The sequence below is a fragment of the Dermochelys coriacea genome, chromosome 9, assembly GCF_009764565.3.
Source record: "Dermochelys coriacea isolate rDerCor1 chromosome 9, rDerCor1.pri.v4, whole genome shotgun sequence".
In the NCBI taxonomy this organism is placed as follows: domain Eukaryota; kingdom Metazoa; phylum Chordata; order Testudines; family Dermochelyidae; genus Dermochelys; species Dermochelys coriacea.
The window spans coordinates 28,805,767-28,824,289 of NC_050076.1; the positions used below are offsets into that span (position 1 = coordinate 28,805,767).

The 18,523-nt window shown below is 40.5% G+C and overlaps 1 pseudogene; it reads left to right on the forward strand.

Annotated features, from left to right (window-relative positions):
- LOC119861381 overlaps positions 1-18,523 on the forward strand; it is a 38,569-nt pseudogene that overhangs the window by 5,586 nt on the left and 14,460 nt on the right.

Sequence of the window (18,523 nt, forward strand, 5' to 3'; positions counted from 1 at the left end):
ATCCTGATTCTGACCTCTGTGTATTACTGGAATAACAATAGAATGGATTAGCAATAATAGATGATATTTCACCTAGTGGCTAAAGCAGAAACAATAGAGATGGAAAACCTGTTACATTTAGGGTTAGATGTAAATCATTTGTGTGTGTGCACGTGAGCACATGCTTTCTAAAATGCTAGTTTTATGACTTTACAATGTTGCAATAACCCATTCCTATAAAAATCAGAATTATTTCCCTGATTTTGTGTCTGGCTAGTTACAAATTCACTCACAGACAGGGTTCTCATCAGTGTCAGAGCCCAGCAACTATCTGTTTCATGTCTCAATCCTCTTGCCTGGTATAATTTAGTTTTTCTCCTTCCATTCAACATGATGGAGTCAGACATATTGCCAGAGCAGGATATAAAAATGCTTTTCTTTGCTTTAAGCAGGAGAAACATTTACATGAAACTGCTTAATATTTCTACCAGATCATTCACTAGAGGAACAAAATTAAGTCTTTCATCTCCCTCAGAGGAAATTTAATTGACTATTGTCAACATTTTCAGTCTCATGTAAATTTCCTGTTCTTTCTGGGGTTATTCATGTTGCAGGAAGTTAACAACATCATGTACCCTCAGAGCAGCACAATGTTCATTGTGACATAGTAAATTTCAGTGGTATGTAGCAATATGGAATGTTCCTCCATAAAGTGTCCCTCAGGGCCATTGGTCTCTATTTGTAGGGTCTTTTCTGATAGTCTGCAGAGTCCTTTTCATATTGATGTTGGGAAGGTAGAGGCTGGGGAGATGGCCCCCAAGAGGATTTCCTCTAATGAACTGGTATAAATGAAAACATTTGAGAACCACTGATATAAAGCCCTGGATGAGTAAAAAACAAGAGGCTCTGTTATCTGTTCCTTAAGCTCTGTAGAAGAAATCCAACCCCATTGAAGTCAATGACAAAACTCTGATTGAGTTCAGTAGAGGCAGGATTTCACCCCTTGTATTGTTCGGAGTTTCTGATGAATGTTATGTTGTTTCTTCCTTTCTCTCAGTCTCCTCTTCCCTTCCCGCATGCCAGTAGTCTCATATTTTTGCTTTAGAAATTAGTTCCTAGCATTTCTATCTTTCTAAGGAACAAAGCCTTTTTTAAACATAAAACAGTTTTCAGAATTTTTATTGTTGAACAATAAAGGCAGCGGTTATCAAACTGTGGGGTGGGACCCCAAAGTAGGTTGCAACCCCATTTTAATGGGGTCACCAGGGCTGGTTTAGACTTGCTGGGGCCCGGCGCCAAAGCAGAAGCCAAAGGGTTTCAGCCCTGGGTGACAGGCTCAGGTTACAGGCCCCTTGCCTGGTGCTGAAGCCCATGGCCTTAGGCTTTGGCCCCTGCACCCAGGGCAGCAGGGCTTAGGCGGGCTCAGGCTTCAGTCCCCCCTCCTGGGGTCATGTAGTAATTTTTGTTGTCAGAGGGGGGTCGCGGTGCAAGGAAGTTTGAAAACCCCTGAGTTAAGGGATTCTCCTTTGCAGATAAAGATACTCCTAGCTAATCCTCTGGTTCTGTGACTGCTAAACTGGTGTTTACTAGACTCTTTATTTTAAGTGTGACTGTGATTTTCCCCTGCAATATGAAGGAAATTCTGAGACTGCTATCAGATTTTAACAGGCTTCTCTCTTGCAGACATTTTAAAGAATGGTGGCAATGCTGTTGATGCTGCCATGGCTATAGCTGCTGCCTTAAATGTCACTGAACTGTGCGATACTGGCGTAGGTGGGGTCTGTTTCTGTCTCTATTATGATGTAAACATAAAGAAGGTGCAAGGTCTCAGTGGAAGGTAAGTTCCAAAGATTAGGACAGAGAGTTACGATCCTGTGCTGGAGTCCAATGTAGTTGAGAGGAAAAATGCTCTGATGAGTTCGTGGTCTATTTAATTCATATCTAGATGCAGATTTTAAGCCAAGTAAAATATGGAGTAATTCCTGATTTAAAGGAAGTTATTTTGATTTTGCACTTTTATAAATGAGAGCAAATCTGGCCCAGAATCTCTCTGTCACTTTCTGATATTTCTTCTTGCACCTTCCTTCCTGCTTTAGATTCCCTTCCATGGAATTAGTTCAGATGTGTGAAAGAAAAGTGAGTGTCTGTGGGTTGAAGACCAGGGATGAAAAGGGCAGTATCAGCAAGAGATTTGTAATTGTTTTGGGAAGAAGCATCTGGGTGAAATGTTACTGTCACGCACAGAATTATTTCCAGCCCACCCTGCTGAATTGAGGCCAGTTTATTACTCTTGAATCTGCTGATTTTTGTGGGAAGGTTATGTCTCTGGCTACAGAACATCATACCAGATTAGAAAAAAATGTTTTCCTGATGGAGTCTCTGCTAATTTTCACTTGTCACTGGCCTGACTTTATTGCAAATTAAAAATAAAAGTAATAACATTAATTACCTTCTGATTTAGTCTTTGCTCCTGTAAGCCCTTTGTGTGGGGAAAGCTCCCATGGGCTTAAAAAGGGATTCCATGTGCAGAAGGCTTACAGAATCACATCTCTAGGGTTCATTTTATAAAAGCACAATCCAGAGCAGAAGAGAAGGTCTTTTGGATTTTCTTGTAATAACTTTTAAATAAATTTACTCATTACTAAAAGTCACAAGAGGCTGATACAAAAAAGGGAAGTGTTATTTGCTAGCCAGATTGGAGTGGTTGTGGCTTTCAGAAGTGCTTTTGTTTGAGGTTGGGAAAATCCTCCTTGTATAACAACAAAATTTATTCGTCTATTGGGGACTGGATGACTCCAGAAAGAGCTCCCATTGAGTTCAGAGTAAGGCCCAGTTGACGTTTAAAAATTAGATCAACCAAGCTACATCACTCACGGCCGTGAAAATGTCACTCCCTGAGTGCCATAGTGTGGTCAACCTAATCCCCAGTGAAGACTCAGCCAGGTCAAAGGAAGAAATTCTTCCAACGATTGAGCTCCCGCCTCTTGGACAGATGGATTAATTACATCAATAGAAAAACCTCTTTCGTCAATGTAGGAAGTTTCTATGCTACAGTGGCATAGCTGCAGCACCATAGTTGTGCCGCTGTAGTAGCTGTAGCGTGGACAGGGCCTAAATAAAGGCCCAATCTTGCTGCCTTTGAAATTAGTAGCAAAACTCCCATTGACTTGAATGGCAGCAGGATTGAGCCTTAGACTCTTCCGTGGAAGTCGGAGCAGCTAGTGCTCAGATGCCTCACAGGATCAAACTCTAGACTACTATTGTTTTGGGTGAGTTAGTTCAGATGAGAGGGTCACCATGAATCTGATCTTTCAGCCCCTTATTCAGGCAAAACTCCAGTTCAAACCACTAGGCTTTCCTGGGATTGCATGAGTGTAACTGAGAGCAGAATTTAGACTGATTTCAATAGGAATTTCACCAAAAAAAGATGTACAGAGTTAGGCTCTGTTTACACGAGACTTGAAAACATACATAACATCGTCACATCCTCTTTGTTCATTTTTACGTGAATGCCCTGAGGCTGAGTTGTTTAATGCCTTTTTTGAATTACAGTCGAACTTCCAGATGGCTAGCCAGTCTCCAGCACTAGTTTCACTGGAGAGACATTTGTTAGGGAGAGGTCAGAGTCCAGATTTGCACCTCGTTTCCTTTTCAGTTGTTTGTTTAATTTTCCTATATTTGAATTCTATTCAAATGCATTATTCACAATGGCAAAGAAATAACTGTTTTTCCACAGTGGACTTTTATTGTACGTATAATTAAGAAGCTATAAAGGAGACAGGCAGTTGGCTTTATAGCCTACCAGAGAGTATTACTGTGGAAAGAATATCACTTCCAGGTGCCCTTACATTCTTGTTTGTTATGGTCATGGGGAAGAGCAATGAATAATCTAATGCAAATAACATTGATTTTCTTCACCTGTCTGCGAAGTATCAGGACAGACTATGCTGACAGCTTGTGCCACACACTCTCAAAGAAATTGCGGAACCACCTGATCAACATCCTCTACAGCAAACAGGGAAAGATTAAGAATGAGCTCTCAAAACTGGATACTCTCATAAAGAACCAACCTTCCACACAAACTTCCTCGTGGCTGGACTTTACAAAAACTAGACAAGCCATTTACAACACACACTTTGCATCTGTACAAAAGAAAAAGGACACTAAGCTATCTAAACTACTACATGCCACAAGGGGCCACAACAGTGGTTCCCATAACCCACCCAGCAATATTGTTAATCTATCCAACTATACTCTTAACCCAGCAGAAGAATCTGTCCTATCTCGGGGCCTCTCCTTTTGCCCATCCACCCCCCACGAACATGATACAGTTCTGTGGTGACCTAGAATCCTATTTTCAACGTCTCCGACTCAAGGAATATTTCCAACACACCTCTGACCAACATATTAACCACAGAGACCTTCCTACCAACACTACAAAGAGAAGGATTCTGGGTGGACTCCTCCTGAAGGTCGAAACAGCAGACTGGACTTCTACATAGAGTGCTTCCGCCGACATGCACGAGCTGAAATTGTGGAAAAGCATCATCACTTGCCCCATAACCTCAGCCATGCAGAACACAATGCCATCCACAGCCTCAGAAACAACTCTGACATCATAATCAAAAAGGTTGACAAAGGAGGTGCTGTCGTCATCATGAATAGGTCGGAGTATGAACAAGAGGCTACTAGGCAGCTCTCCAACACCACTTTCTACAAGCCATTACCCTCTGATCCCACTGAGAGTTACCAAAAGAAACTACAGCATTTGCTCAAGAAACTCCCTGAAAAAACACAAGAACAAATCCGCACAGACACACCCCTGGAGCCCCGACCTAGGGTATTCTATCTGCTACCCAAGATCCATAAACCTGGAAATGCTGGACGCCCCATCATCTCAGGCATTGGCACCCTGAGAGCAGGATTGTCTGGCTATGTAGACTCCCTCCTCAGGCCCTATGTTACCAGCACTGCCAGCTATCTTTGAGACACCACTGACTTCCTGAGGAAACTACAATCCATCGGTGATCTTCCTAAAAACACCATCCTAGCCACTATGGATGTAGAAGCCCTCTACACCAACATTCCACACAAAGATGGACTCCAAGCCGTCAGGAACAGTATCCCTGATAATGTCACAGCTAACCTGGTGGCTGAACTTTGTGACTTTGTCCTCACCCATAACTATTTCACATTTGGGGACAGTGTATACCTTCAAATCAGCGGCACTGCGATGGGTACCCGCATGGCCCCACAGTATGCCAACATTTTTATGGCTGACTTAGAACAACGCTTCCTCAGCTCTCCTCTCCTAATGCCCCTACTCTACTTGTGCTACATTGATGACATCTTCATCATCTGGACCCATGGAAAAGAAGCCCTTGAGGAATTCCACCATGACTTCAACAATTTCCATCCCACCATCAACCTCAGCCTGGACCAGTCCACACAAGAGATCCACTTCCTGGACACTACGGTGCTAATAAGCGATGGTCACATAAACACCACCCTATATCGGAAACCTACTGACCGCTATTCCTACCTACATGCCTCTAGCTTTCATCCAGATCATACCACACGATCCATTGTCTACAGCCAAGCTCTACGATATAACCGCATTTGCTCCAACCCCTCAGTCAGACACAAACACCTACAAGATCTCTATCATGCATTCCTACAACTACAATACCCACCTGCTGAAGTGAAGAAACAGATTGACAGAGCCAGAAGAGTACCCAGAAGTCACCTACTACAGGACACGCCCAACAAAGAAAATAACCGAATGCCACTAGCCATCACCTTCAGCCCCCAACTAAAACCTCTCCAATGTATCATCAAGGATCTACAACCTATCCTAAAGGATGACCCATCACTCTCACAGATCTTGGGAGACAGGCCAGTCTTTGCTTACAGACAGCCCCCCAACCTGAAGCAAATACTCACCAGCAACCACACACCACACAGCAGAACCACTAACCCAGGAACCAGAGTAGCAGCCGTGTTAGTCTGTATTCGCAAAAAGAAAAGGAGTACTTGTGGCACCTTAGAGACTAACAAATTTATTAGAGCATAAGCTTTCGTGAGCTACAGCTCACTTCATCGGATGCATTTGGTGGAAAAAAAAAACAACCCAGGAACCTATCCTTGCAAGAAAGCCCGTTGCCAACTCTGTCCACATATCTATTCAGGGGACACCATCATAGGGCCTAATCACATCAGCCACACTATCAGAGGCTCATTCACCTGCGCATCTACCAATGTGATATATGCCATCATGTGCCAGCAATGCCCCTCTGCCATGTACATTGGCCAAACTGGACAGTCTCTACGTAAAAGAATAAATGGACACAAATCAGACGTCAAGAATTATAACATTCAAAAACCAGTCGGAGAACACTTCAATCTCTCCGGTCACTCGATTACAGACCTGAGGGAGGCTATCCTTCAAAATAAAACCTTCAAAAACAGACTCCAACGAGAGACTGCTGAATTGGAATTAATTTGCAAACTGGATACAATTAATTTAGGCTTGAATAGAGACTGGGAATGGATGAGTCATTACACAAAGTAAAACTATTTCCCCATGTTATTTCTCCCCCCACCCCACCCCCCACTGTTCCTCAGATGTTCTTGTTAACTGCTGGAAATAGCCTACCTTGCTTGTCACCATGAAAGGTTTTCCTCCTTCCCCCCACCCCCCGCTGCTGGTGATGGCTCATCTTAAGTGATCACTCTCCTTACAGTGTGTATGATAAACCCCATTGTTCCATGTTCTCTGTGTGTGTATATAAATCTCCCCTCTGTATTTTCCACCAAATTCATCCGATGAAGTGAACTGTAGCTCACGAAAGCTTATGCTCAAATAAATTTGTTAGTCTCTAAGGTGCCACAAGTACTCCTTTTCTTTTTGCGAATACAGACTAACACAGCTGCTACTCTGAAACCTATTTTAATGATGTAACTCTGAGTTATATCCAATTGTACTAAGGGTCCTTGGGCTTTCTGCTGGAAATACCATTAGAGAATCCTTTCCCTTGGAAAACATTTTCCATTATTCATTGTAATAATTTGCACAAACTATATCAACGATATAAAAGTGATAGCAAAATAAAGGTCATTTCTTTGAAATAAATATGAGATAAAGTCTGATGAAAAATTAAAACACAAGGGTAGAAGGAGAATATTACATTGGTCTGGGATCCTGGACTTGCCATACTGAATACTGGAACAGGGCCCAGAAATATTACTAATTGAAGGTACCAGTGACAATTTGAAGGTTCATTTTTTTAACAAGTTGCTAAGGCTAGAAATGAAGTTCCAGGGGAATTTTGGCTCTACAAGGACTGTAAGATTGGGCCTAAATGCTGTATCTCATTGGAAACCTGCTGACTAGCATGATACAGCATTTACTTCTACTTCCTGTGGTTCATAAGATGTCAGACTTTAAAGCTACATTTTTCTGATTTCCATCCTACCTTCTTTTGTCCCATTTCAGTTCTGATCTGTTTTTAGCAGTGACTATCTCAGAAACGGCTAGACCCCAGTATTTTATGCAGGTGGGAAATCAAACTTTCAAAGAGCTATATCCTGTGAGGTTCTGATACACACACTCTCAACTCCCATGGACATTCCCAGTGAGTTGTCAGTTGTGCTAAGACACCTCACAGAAAGTGTCCCTGACAAGATGACTGCTGACTTTATGACAGAAATGAAATAGGGGAAAAGTCAGGTGGCAATTCAAATAACTTGTTTTTAAATATGGTTGTCAACTAATGTGTTTTCTTTCATAGGAGTTTTTGCAGAGTAAGGACTGCAGAATATGGGCCAGAGTGAACTATTTTGTGAAAAATGTGACTTTGTTATAATTGTTCCAGTGCATTTTCATGCTGTTGCTGGACTCGTTGAAACTACTGCTGTGCTGTGCTTTCAGTGATACTATCACTCTTTTGTCAACTGAACCTGACGGCCTGATATTTTGTTATGTTACGTATGCACTTCTGTTTGCCTTGCAGTGGCAGGTCTCCAGGGGCATTGACCATTGAGTTGTTAAAAGTGCAAGTTTTAATGAGACAAAGCCTCTTTCTCCATTTCATGCTCGTAATATCACTGTGCCGAATACAACAGCTAGCTGGTGCAAAGCTGTTTCCCTATACGGAAGCAAAAAGGTGAAGCTCAGTGAAAATGTTGTTTAATACACCTAGAGATTGTTCTAGGTACAATATCAATACAAATTCTGCTAGCAATATTGTGAGTTTTTTACCCATTATCTTATCTTTTTTAAATCTGCTGTTTAATCCAGCTCTTTTTCCTTTTGATGTCTGTGTCTTCTCTTTTTCATGGGAAAGAGCTACTGCTGATTCATGGCCAAGCTCAACATCACGGACAAGGGTTCTGCCATCCCTCTTTGGCCAACACCTTTCATAGAATCATAGAATATCAGGGTTGGAAGGGACCTCAGGAGATCATCTTGTCCAACTCCCTGCTCAAAGCAGGACCAATCCCCAATTTTTGCCCCAGCTACCTAAATGGCCCCCTCAAGGGCTGAACTCACAACCCTGGGTTTAGCAGGTTAATGCTCAAACCACTGAGCTATCCCTCCCCCCAAGGAGGACATCTTTGGCATAAGGAAATCTGTTTTTAGATTACAGTCCCTGGGACATTTGGAACCAATAGAATAACCAACAGGTGTTTTGCTTTGTTTGTAAAATTAAACTTATTTTAGCATGCAAATCCTTATTAATGTCATAACTGGGATGTTGGTGGTCTGACCTAGTGGTCAGAGCAGGAGTCAGGGAGGGTCAGGTAACCAGGAGATCAGAAGTAGGAGACAAACTTAACAAACACAGGTCTGGATGCAAAAAATACGAGCAAGTAACACTTTAAATGTTTATTGTGTTCTTTAAAAAAGTACATGATTTGCACAATTCTACCTTTCTCCCCAAAATTACCATGTCATATATCCTGCAGAAATGTGTATATTATTATGGGACAGGCCTAATAGATATATTTTTTGTAGATGCTTAACATTCTTTTTCCTTTTGTTTCTTAATCTGTCTGGATGATTAAGGAGAGGAGTTCACTGAACTTCAGTTGATTAGTTGTCTCCTGTTAATATTTTACAACTTGGTACCAGTTTGTAACCTGTTACTTAAGGGAACACTCCCTTGTTATATAGAGAGATGATACACCTCATCACACTGTTTGTCCTTTCATCCCTTCAGTACCAGGTACCTCCTGGAGCAAAATGTGCTGGCTGATCCACCATAGCCTTTGAAGTGCTAAAACTCTGTCACATCAAAGAGGCTGTGGTGGAACCCCAGAGTGCAGCAGCTAAGATTCATAGGGCCTGATTTTGATCTCATTTCTGGTTTACACCACCATTAGCAACTCTTGAAGTCATTTGAGTTACACTGGTGTGAGTGGAAAACAGCCTTGTGAAACTCTACCCCTATTAAAGTCAGTGGGACTCTTGCCATTGATTTATATGGGGCCAAGATTTTAGCTGTACTAATTGGTCTTGTGTGAAGATTCTTCTCCTGAATAATCTCATACCACCTGTTAAAAAAATCATTGAACATATTTTTCATTTGGAGAGGTCATTTTTCTGTATACTCCATCCATTCTTTCTGTAGATACACTGTGTTTAAAATTATAATCCTGAGACCACTGTTTAGTATGATGACCAATATTGTCTCCTTGTTCACTTGTGGTCCTCCATCTGTCTGTCTCAATCCAGCTGTTGTGTCTTGTTTTATAGTGAGATTATAATATCTTTGAGGCAGAAACCACCTTTTTGTTCTGTGATTGTACAAGTGCCTAGCACAATGGGTTCCTCTGTTGTACTGCAATACAAATAAAGAATAATATTTCTTGAAAGCTGAACAAAAGAAACTTCATAAAGGTATAACAAGTATACCCACATCTTAAATTCCAGACATAGATCAAATAAAGCTATAGTAAAAAATACGGCAGATTAATTTAAATTTAAAAAATCCTCAAATGTAAACTGTGCTGTCAGCACCAACTACAGCAATCACTAACCAGAAATTAAATTAATTATGCCCTCAAATTCCCTATCCCACCCAATGTTTGTAATCCTCTAGTAAAGGGGCACATAATGCAGATATCTGAGGTCAATAGATTGCAGTTCTCCACAGCTATTACCCTTTCTGTTCGCAGACTTTTCTCTGCTTGGCTTGTTCAGCAAGGGCTATATTCACAACAGAATTTAGGCACCTGACTACCACATTAGGCATCTAAACCCCAGAATCAAGCTCCACTGGTATGTCCAAAACCCTGCCAAACCCTGTAGGGACCTAAACTCTCTCGGTGCATAAATTTTTCCAGTAAAAGTTCCTTAGATGCCATATTTCTGCCATGACTCTGCAGTTCTACTTTGGATGAATAATTAAAGAATCATTGGAGCAGGTGGACTGGATGCTGTCTCCCCCACAGCCTGGGTGAATGCTTGAACCGTGAGGCCACAGAGTCATTCTCATGCTTGTGTGTAAGCCAGGACAAATTTAACCCTTTGGGAGTACTAGATACAACAGACATTGCTCAAAAAGCTCTGAACTCAACCAGAGATGGCTTAAAGTAACCAAAAGGAACAATCTAAGTGCATCCCTATTGACAGACTACCATTTCAATACAGATGCAATGCTTAGAATTTGTTGCATAGGATATAAGACAGGACAGAACTGGATCAAAGTTCTCCCAGATGCACAATCATTCTTAGAGTGGATTTTACACATCTGGCCCATGTAAATCACCTAAATCATCCAATGATGTAACCAGTAGAGTTAAATAGTTTAATCCACATGAAGATGCCAATTTAACTTTGACCAAGACAAACTTGTCTCACTAGAATGTCAGACGAGAAGAATTATAACATTCAAAAACCAGTTGGAGAACACTTCAATCTCTCTGGTCACTCGATTATGGACCTAAAAGTGGCAATACTTCAACAAAAAAACCTTCAAAAACAGACTCCAACGAGAGACTGCTGCATTGGAATTAATTTGCAACTGGATACAATTAACTTAGGCTTGAATAGAGACTGGGAGTGGATGGGTCATTACACAAAGTAAAACTATTTCCCCATGTTTATCCCCCCCCTCACCCCCCACTGTTCCTCAGACGTTCTTGTCAACTGCTGGAAATGGCCCACCTTGATTATCACTACAAAAGGTCGTCTTCATCCCCCATTCCCCCCGCCCCCGCTGGTAATAGCTCACCTTAAGTGATCACTCTGGTTACAGTGTGTATGGTAACACCCATTGTTTCATGTTCTCTATGTATATAAATCTCCCCACTGTATTTTCCACTGAATGCATCCGATGAAGTGAGCTGTAGCTCACGAAAGCTTATGCTCAAATAAATTTGTTAGTCTCTAAGGTGCCACAAGTACTCCTTTTCTTTATTTTGTAGTTTTCAGGCTACAAGCTACAACTCTTTCAGGAGCTGGCAAAATCTGGCAAGAAAAGCTTCTACGAAGGTTGTGTTGCAGAAGTTATTATAGAAACTGTTCAGAGAAATGGAGGATTAATGGATTTAGAAGATTTAAAAAGCCATGTCACTAATGAGGTAAAATTGATTTTCACAAATTACAAGGTATTCTGGACAGTTTGGTGTTCTGAACCCGACAGATATTGTGAGTTTGGTTTACCAAGCTAGGCATGAAGAAGTATACTTATGTATTTGCATGCCTAATTTATATCTGCGAATACCCACCATGCACTAATAACTCAAGTATTTGTCCTTGTGAATACATACGCCATTTGTGTGCATAAGGCCACCTCAGTGCCTAACTGACTATATATGCATACAAATACCTTAGGTATATGTTCACATCAGCTATTTATGGGTTATGTATGTGTGCAGTCGTGCAGGTCTAACATAGAAAACATAGCCCTGTTTGTTTGTTTCTTAGAAATTAGCTAGTGAATTAATTACAAATTAAAGATGGACTCAAGCTGCAAAATTTTGATTCAGATCTGAAGTTTGAACACTGAGGTTTGAAGTGTTTTGATCCATGAGTTTGATTCAAGCTTGCCTTACTGTAAATGTGAATATGATGAGCTAAACAAATAAATGTTTTTTGAGTCAAGAGTGGAAACTATTTCTTTTAATTGTAATTATTTTTAATAGAATGTAGATTGGACAGTCTGTTCACCATGGGGAAAAAGCTCCATGCCCTTCAAGCTTCTGAATCCATCTGAGGAATTCAGCAAGAAATCATTGAGCTGCAGTATTTATCAGGGAAGGGGGAAGTGCGGGGTAGCTGAGTAGATTTGCTGTACAGTGCAACTTTCTACGTGACTTACAGGAGCAAAGGAGTTTGTTTTAATATTCAAAGCTGAGGTAGCCAGGAGCTGCACTTTGCCACTTAGAAGGGATCCATCTGAAAACATTCATACTAAAAAGAAAGCAAACTAGTGTTCTGCCTGCCAGTGAATCTCTCTCACTCAGGTTGTGAACTCTAGGCACTATTTGTATACCTCCTGAAGTCTTTACTTTGGGAAAACTCCCTTTGACTTCTCACTGAGTAAGTACTTAGGAGTTGAGTCCCCAAAAATATGCTGAATATTGAGGCATTAGTTCAGCAAGGGCTGGCAAGCCTGTGCCTAAACTTAAGTACCAGTCCTATTGTAATCAATAGGACTACCCACATGCTTACAATTAGGCAAGTTGTTAAGTACCTTGCTGAATTGCGCCCTGAGACCAGAAAAGGGAGCATTAGGAGAAAATTCAGCCTTGTGATTACCTGGGTCTTTTATCCCTCTCCCCGCTCATAGTTTTTTCTGCAAGAGCATATATTGCTCATTGTTTTTATATTCTCCTACCTCCCCTTCTCTCATACTTCAGAGTTGGACTTTCCTGTCACGCAGCCTAGACTGGAATGGAACTGAGGTTTCCTTGCCAGATCATCTCTGAAATTCTTCCCTTTGTCCCACAACTTCTCTGTGTGGTGGCCAGATTGGCAAAATCAAAACCCTTCCTTTCCCCTATGCTCACTGCTGGCTTGAAGATTCTCCATAGCTTTACACAATGGGATCACAATCAGACCCTCCCCCTCTTTGCTTTTCCAGCAGGGGTTGGATTTGGGAATGTGTAACTGTGGGGTGGTTGGAAAGGGACTATTCTGAGGCTACGCATAAGGAGATGGAATAAGACTGAATATTGACCAGAATTGAGTTTCAGAAACATTTGAAGCCCATATCCAGGTACCCTTTCTCCTCCTTACTATCTCAACAGCTCTTTTTCACACCCTCCTTCCATCTGACTCTGTCTCCTCCCTTAAAAAGAAAAGGAGTACTTATGGCACCTTAGAGACTAACAAATTTATTAGAGCATAAGCTTTCATGAGCTACAGCTCACTTCATTGGATGCATTTCGATGAAGTGAGCTGTAGCTCACGAAAGCTTATGCTCTAATAAATTTGTTAGTCTCTAAGGTGCCACGGGTACTCCTTTTCTTTTTGCGAATACAGACTAACACGGCTGCTACTCTGAAACCTTTGTTCAGTGACTTACATGAAACTCATATGCTGTGAAACTCATAGATTTTTATGGCCAGAGTGATCACCTAGTTTGACATCCTGCATAACACACAGAATTTCATGATGGGACTCCTGCATCTCACCCATCAAGTTGTGATTGAACTGGAGCATATTTCCTAGAAAAACATCCATTCTTGGTTTAAACTCTCCATCATTTGGATTCTTACCACATCCCTTAGGATCTGTTCCAATGGCTAATTATCTTCCCTGTTAAAAATGGACATCTCATTTTCTTTCTGCACTTTGCTGACTTAAATTCCAGTCACCTGGGCAGCCTGAGCACAGTTCCTAATGGATGGGATTCCTCTCCTGGAAAACCACTATCACAACTCATACAGCACTGGTCCTCATGTTGGCAGTCTCAGCAGAGATGCTAACTGTTGAATGGGCATGGAAACTAACTTACTTTCCCACCTCTGAAGATGGTCCTTTCAGAGTTGTAGTGCAGTGTGGGCTTGCTATGAGTGCATGTGCTTTTACCAGTTCTGTTGGTACAGGTCTCCAGAGCTGTCAGTGCAGAGCCTTCCTAAAGCACGACGTTCACTGAAAATCAAAAGACAAAGATTTTTTTTAATGGTAGGGATTGGTGGTGTTTTCCTAGGCTTGATCTTGCATTCTTTGCATATCCAAGACTCCCTTTAAATGCCACAGGAACTGTTGGTGCATAAAAAAATACAGGATTGGGCCCTAAATGTTTTCAAATGCAGTATTCTCTGGCTGTGTGTGATGTCACATGGATTTTGAAATTATATTTTGGATATTTTAATATTCTCACTAATCGAATATCACAGGGTTGCTGAGCAGCATTTTTTTGAGTGCATTGTTTTTATTCTCACCATGTGAACAGTTGATTCTTGCATTATTCATGGAGTACAAACATAAGCAAACTCTGTGCTTTCACACCCAGCTATATAGTATGTCAAAAGACAGTCAATGCTTACTGACCTGCTAATAAAATAATTAGTCATAGATACACACCCCACTATATACTGAGTAATATTCCTAACTATAGGAACAAGCGAACATACCCAGAGCAACTTATGCACACTATTTTGAAATAACTGGATACGTCTAGATCCAAACCTATAGTCCTTACTCAGGGAAAACTCCAATTGACATAAGTGATGGGGTTGTCAAAGAACGCAGGGCAGGCTCATTTGTTATTAATTTAAAAATAAACTCACAGGGTTATAGCATATAATTTAATATTCAAAGACAGGCAACTCTATATATTACTCAGTTAATGCTGATAAACTTTTCAGATAAATAGGTATTTAACCTTCTGAAGCAGATATAGAACTTAATGGTTTTATCATTAGATTTAACAAGCTGAATTGTATAAGTTCAATGTTATGAGGACAAGTTTGCATAAGCACTCAAAGTAATAAGTTTTATCTATGATATTTGAAACATAGGCTCCCATTTTCCCACATACTCCACTGACCAAGGTATATTTAGGAAAGAGTATACATGGGAATTCTCAAAGTATTTTACAAAGCCAATGTCTGTATTTAGTTTATGGGCAAAATCCACCCCCAGACAGAGGACCAGTATTTCATCCTTTATGGCAACAATAAAAGGGGAAAATAATATTGCTTACACTTGTGTAATGACAATGGTTTTGGGCCATTGCTTTAGAATAGTGTATTGTTTTATAGGGGTTGCATATTGTTGTTATACAAGATGGAGTGAAAAAAAAGCTATACCACCTTAACGTTACCTGGTTTCTCTTTGCCTTGAAGAAATACCCAGTTTTATTACATCATTGTTGGTATATAATATGTGATAATATTCAGGAAACCTTTAGAAAAAAATTTTTTTAAATGGGGGAATAACAACATGTCTTGCTATTCCAGGAGGTGAATGTTTGGGAAATCCCTCCAAATGGATAAGGAATCACAGCTTTGATAGCCCTGCACATTTTAGACAATTTTAATATTAAAGGTCTGAGTTATGTCCAATGGAAAGAATTTTTCAGTGTCCGTGACATTTTCCTTTGAGGCTGATTTAAGCAGACACAAAATGAAGATTTCCAGACATGTTAATGTTCTTTTTCAACTCTGAGGAAAATTTTCCTCAAAGCCAAGCAGAAGGGGAAATAAAATTGTTACTAGACATGACTCCACTCTACAGTGGATAATTCTCTATTAAATATCCCAATATAGTAAACAGTGTTCAGTGGGACCTGGATTGGGAAATTTTCTAGTATGAAACAGCCTCTCTGAGATTTATGTTTTTGAAATTTAATATAACTTTGAAAATTTAGCAAATTACTCTATCAACTTTGAAGAGAGGCCCTCATATAACTTTAAAAATAGTGTGATATTTTATAAATAGCTTGATACCAGTTCAAAATTCTGAATTGTTCAGATAGGATCAAGTGGTATAAAACACCTAATACCACTGAAGACTATGAGACAAATTCTGAAGAACTCTTAAGTACAAAATGAATGAATATTTCCCTAGTATCCTTGGAAAGAATTGATCAAATCCATCCCTGGCAATACTCCATTGAAATCAATTCAGTAATTAGTGTCATCCAATAACAGCAGGGTAAACAATGTCATTATAGCATGAAATAACACTGAAAGGTTAAAATTAAACTAAAACTTTTGTCATTTGTGTTGCCGTTATTAGACGTGGGCCATAACACTGCTGACTATTTACATGTACTGATTGAAGCCATGAAACTGAGCTTCTCTGTTACTTTCTGGTTCTGTGCTGTCCATGACAAAGTTTCAGTACCTGCAAAATAACTTCTTTTTAAAACATATGCTAAAGGATGCTCAGAGAAAATTAATTTGCAAAGGTAAGGCTTCTTCCTTCGCTTGCTTTTGTGGATCATTAGTGTTAGTACATTTCTGATCTTGGTGAAAAAGAAAAGTCCATTGTATAGTATTAAGTAGGCTCTATTTGTAAGAGTAGCTGGAGTCTTTAGTTTATTTCTGCAAACACTGTGGTCTGAATATCCTTTTATTTTAACACTAATCTGTCTCTGTGGTAAACTGTTCAGTGTAAAGTACAAAGAGTTTACTGTTTAATGTTATGTTGTTAGCCCAGGTTGTATCTAAAAGATAAAATGAAATGTGATAGGAAACTATCAAATATGATTCACCATATGAATCGATAAAAGTGGCAGTTTTCTCTTTGAATTAGAGCAATAATGGTTTATTACAATCAAGCAGTGGATGATTTTATTTAAAATATGCACTATATATAGTATGTAAAAAGTAGAGAGCAGCCCAGATATCTTAAAATAAGTTTGACAGCCCTCAAATGAATCCCTGAAACAATTTAATGTAAAAGTCACCCAATAGTGATTGACCTTCTCTCTTGCTCAGAGCCCAGAATAAGAATGTTTTCCCTAGCCTGCTTTATTTAAGAAAAGGCCCTGTATCTTGATCCCTGTGATCCGAGAGCCATCCAGGAGGCCACAGTGAAACATAGAATGCATGGAAAAATAATTTGTGCAACCCTTCTCTTTGTCTCTCAAATGCTGGTGTCCAGGCCACTGGCCCATCTGACGCATACGTAAATACACCACTGCCCCCGATACTGAAAAATCTGCCAGCTCTCCAAAAGAAGGACTGAAACACTCAAACTCCTAATCCTCTGCAAAACAGACTCTTGGGCTCTGAATTTGTTGCTCTGACAGAGTGGCAAAAAATTGATTCTTGTTTAGTCCCATGCCAGCTAGTATAGAATAAAAGTGGCAGGAGACTAAACAAGAGACAACGTGACATGCAGTGCATGAGCCGCTGCAACAAATCCAGCTCCCTGAGCACATCGCTGGTGGCTCATCGCTGGTGGCTCATCCAGCTTAACAGCTGGAGTTTTAACACTGTTCTTTTACTTATGTGTATGGCTGATAGTTTTATTAGTATCAGGAGGGGAGGAATAAAACATTGAAGGCTGGAGGTGTTTTCATTTTGGTCAAACTCTACCAAATGCCCTTTTGCATAGACATTTAGGGTGAGTTTTTTAAACTTTATTTCTTTTGTTTTTATATAAAATATAAACAGAAAATGAAACATATTTAAATACATATACAAGATGGAAATACCATACACAAACAAAATGCAGTGTTCATTATTTGTAAAGCCTGGAAAAAACAGAACAAAAACAAACAATCCCCTGCCCCCTGACCGGATAGAGGGCATGCAGGGCATCAACTACTGAAGTGACTAAAGAGATAAATAAGTGAGAACATAACCTATGAGTATCAGGGACTAATATATTAAAACTAAAGTTAAAAACATTATATAATACATAGGTTGGGAAAAGAGTGTCTGTACATCTGCTTACAGTGCTTAGATTATCCACAAAGTTAGTTTTTAAAAGTCATATGATACATAGAGTACATAATCAGCAATAACCCACATTTAGGTGAATAGATTTAACAATACAGTTTATATATTAGAACCCGAATACTTGGATAGATCACTCATGAAAAGTTCTATAGAGATTTGGTTGTGGAAAGCAAAATATATCAATGATTGGAGATTGTCCCTCAGTAATTGAGAATTAGGTTGGTTGTCCATTTAGAAAATACAATCCATGAGGAAAATATTTGTTACTTTCCTGACTGCTCTTCTCATCGGCACTCCAGCTCATCCCTCCTGGCATAGGCTGGACTCCGTGGGTGCTCCGGGGCTGGAGAACCCACGGGAAAAAATTGGTGGGTGCTCTGCACCCACCGGCAGCTCCCAGCCCCGCCTCCCCGCCCAACTTGCCTCCGCCTCCTCCCCCTCCCCTGAGCATGCTGCGTGCCTGCATTTTCACCCTAGCTCCCAGTGCTTGTGCCGCGAAACAGCTGTTTCGCGTGGCTGGAAGGGAGGGGGGAAGTGGAGGAACACAGCGTGCTCAGGGAAGAGGCAGGGCTGGAGCGGGGATTTGGGGAAGGGGTCCAATAGGAGCAGGAGGGGGTGGAGTTGGAGCAGGGACTTTGGGAACAGGTTGGAATGGAGGCAACATGGGCGGGGA